Below are 3,852 nucleotides of genomic sequence, written 5' to 3'. Positions count from 1 at the left end.
CCCATCCCTGCTTTGTTTTAAAATGAGGTTATTAGTCTTCATGTGTGCACAAGTCTTCTCTTGAACTGAGTCGGTGGTCTTGAATTGGATCAGTGGTCCCAGGGATGAAGTCAGGAAAGTCTTCATCAGGTCTCTGTGACCCTCTGGCATGATCCAAGTCCCCCTGTTTCACGATGGATTGACACAGAGTCCAGGTGCTGGGAATTGTTCTGCTGGTTTCAATATGTTTCTATAATGGTTTGCTTGCTCCACTTCCTTCTACAAATGAGCTCATAATATAACAATTTGCTTTAGCTTAAGCATCTAATAATCATTAACCTATCCTTGGTGTATCTAACTTCAATATGAATTGGTCCTAATTCTCAGCTAAAATCTTAACCCTTTAAAATCATGTTTCAGTATAGTGCAGAAATAAACAGGAAAGGATGGATTCAGGACTACTCCCAGAAGATTAGGAAGTGTTTGGGTGCTGCATGCCCACCACACCTACATCACCTTAAGGGATACTGCTACCACAGGAGGAAAAATTGTCCAAGCATGTGAGATGAAAAGGTGAAGGCAGTGACATAGCTGTGTACACATCAGAAAATGAAAATTCTGTCTTCCTACACTGCAAGGAGATCTTACATGTTAGCAGTTGAGCCCATAGGAGAGTTTCAGCTAAAACACACTTATGTATGGCAGATATACTGCAAATATTAATAATTTCTAACAGCTTCTCAAAAATAAGTCAGTATAGACTGTTTCAATGTTGCCCCTGTTGCATGTAATACCAGGAGACTAGTAAAAAAAAGATATTTACATAAACATATTTCACTTTCAGAACTAACTGTTCCTTATTAGAATTGGTAAATATTCACCAGTAGGAAAAAACACTAAAATTGCATTTTCAAAGTGGTAAAAACTGTGATTCAAAAGTTACAGTGTTATATAGGGAAAAAGGAAAGGTATGGAAAGATATAAGAAAGGAAAGATATATCAGGCTTGTACATTGAGTTATGTTCTTTACAAACTATTTTTAAAGGGGAAAGAAGTCATTTTTAGAAAAAAATCTTAATCTAAAACCATATACCACAGTTTTAAGGATTTTTCTTTCCTAAAAATTAACAACCTTTTCTGTTAATTTTTAAACCAATTTTTGACCCAAACACCAAAATGTAATGTCCATTATTTACCTTGTGATGTGTGTAACTGACATAAAATTCTACCAGTACCACAGAAAATTGGGGAAGAGTCATGCTGCCAGACACAAGCACATTTCTTTTTAAGTTTCAGTGTCCTTAATACACAGCTAAGGGTAACTTTTCATTCTTAGCCACAGAGTATTGCGGAAAAGTCAATGTAACCATAAGTATACTGCAGGTGTGACTACAGATTCCAATGGACAATCCACTTTTCAGCCACCTGCTTCCACATCCCTAGTAGGGCACAGGGCTAGTATTCATGTGTTTCTCACGAATAACACGGAGATGACTCACAGAGATTACAAAGGAAGTCTTCAAAATGAGGCTTTCCTGGATGAAGCACCACATAGACAGACATGTGGGAAATAAGGGCCATGAAACATGAAGAAAGATATCCCTTCTTCTCTGAACTCCTGTCTTCTCCTTTTTGCCCATTCATTAGAAATTGTGTTGTAATTCAGTTGCTGGGATAATTTTTGTGAAGGTTGTTACCTGTGTTTAGAGAAAGATAAACCCCATCCCAATAAGGTGGATAATTTGAAATTCAGGTTCTGTTTTAAGGTATTTAAGATTAATTGGAAAGACATTTTCTAAGTAGTGGGTGTCCATTTTTCTGAGAAAGCCAGCACACAGACATGACAGAGCATCTTTAAAACAATCAGTCCAAAAAACTACTCCAGAATGTGATCAGACCAACAATCCTTGTGTCAGCATGTCACCCACAGGGCAGCAACTGAAGTGACAGGGCTGGGCTCCTCACAAGGGGACCTGGAAAGGAGGGCAAGAGAAGGCAGTGTCAGCTGGAACTTGAGACAAGCTGGATGTAAGGAGAACATCCACTGCGTGTGTGGGATGAGGTTCTGCCATACCACCAAATATACTCGCATGAGCCCTCATTGTCAAATGATGTAAAGACATTTTAAAAAGGGCATGAACTAAATGAGATGAAAAGTCTATTTTTTTGTGCTAGGAAAACTGTTTCTAGTTCAAGAGAGAATTTAAAACAAAAAGAACGAGTGACACTAAGAACACATCATTGCAAGACCACCTTTGTTAGTTTACATTGAAAAGACTTGGCTGCAGGAGGGATATTTTGTGTTGTAACTCTTCCTTGATTGGGGGAAAAAAAAAAACAAAAACCAAAAACCAAAAAACAAACAAAAAAAAAATCCCCCAACTTACTGAGGAAAGAAAAATGCAAAACCTCTTGGTGAAAACACCAGTGTGAGTTCACCATAACTGTAGGCAATTACTCCCTCACATAAAGCAATATGCTTCCAGGAGGCAGGATTTCAGCTTTGAAGAAAATGCTGACAAAATTGCTGCCCCTTCCTGTTGCTGCTACTATCTTCAAAGAATCAAAAATGTGCCAAATCTGCTGAAGACAGGCAGAGACAATTGGCAGGAAAAGCGGCAAAACCAATGTAAATTTTCTCCTCTTCACCTTTTCCCCTTCTCCCATTCGACCCATCTGTTCTGAAGTGGGGAACTCTACAACCCCAAATAAATACTGAAGATACTCAGTCTAACATCTTTCTCCTCCCTACAGCCATGCAGAAGTGAGACTGATTTCACCTTTACCGGACAAAGAGCAAGACTTTCGACAGGATTCCTCAATTTCGACCATTCTGAAAGTTCCTGCACTTGCCTTGCTGGTTCGGGGCATGCTGCAAAGCAAAGGCAGGAGGACGATCGCAGCCAGAGGAAGAGGGGGTTTGCAGCCGGCCGTGCCGTGCGGAGCCCGGCCAGCGCCGGGAGCCGCCCCGCCCGCGCTGTGCCCGCAGCCCCGGCTCTGCCGCGCTCGTCCCCGCCAAGTCCGGCCCGCGCCGGGGCAGCTGAGAGATTCAGCTTCGAGTTGTATTAGAGTGGAATCCATTCACTGAAGGTTTCTGGTGCAAAGATTGAGGAAAAAAGGAGAAAAGTTTAATTTCTGAAAGCCATTTAGAGTCCTGGAAGCCTTGTCTAGAGATCTATAAAGCTAAAGCCTCAGAAAACCTGAACCTCCAACATCCCCAAATGGATTGATAAGGTATGGTGGGCACACCTCTGCTGTTTTCAGAGTCAATGAAACTGACAATGAATGTCTGGGAATTAGGAATGCCAACCCAGATTTTATCTCCATTACTCTAAGAACACCTTAATGAGGCACTTCAGGAACTGAGCACTAACATTTTCACTCTGCTCTATTTACTTTGCATTTGAATACAGGCTGGTAGGAGAAGAGATCTGACTTTAATTTCTCCCCAAGTTACCTGTTGCACTTTCAGGTTAGGAGTGCATGTAAAATGCAGCTAATCACTCCATCTATCCATGAATGTTCCACTGCTGAACTGACACACAGAAACATCCTTTTTCCTCTTTGTACCTTCCCAAGTGGTGTCTTAACTAGCAGGAGATTTGTGTAAATCACACAGAAAATCACCAAAACTTTTGAAATTAACACTCAATTCCATGATAAAAGCTTCTGAGAAAACGCTTGACAGGATCACTGAACAAACTGAAACTCGGAAGAGAAACATGCATTTTAGCACTGATCAAAGGGAAAGAAAAAGAAATGCTGTAAAATTTCCAAGTGGAAGATAAGGAGAAAGACAGGAAGCACAGGAAGAACAAGGCCCTGTCAGATGAGCTGTGGAAGGTAACTTTGTGCCCCAGCTCTGTCAGAGGA

This window comes from Passer montanus, unplaced genomic scaffold (genome assembly GCF_014805655.1).
Source record: "Passer montanus isolate IOZ18808 unplaced genomic scaffold, ASM1480565v1 scaffold288, whole genome shotgun sequence".
Classification (NCBI taxonomy): domain Eukaryota; kingdom Metazoa; phylum Chordata; class Aves; order Passeriformes; family Passeridae; genus Passer; species Passer montanus.
The sequence above is the reverse complement of the archived record's forward strand: the minus strand, read 5'-3'. Positions refer to the sequence as shown.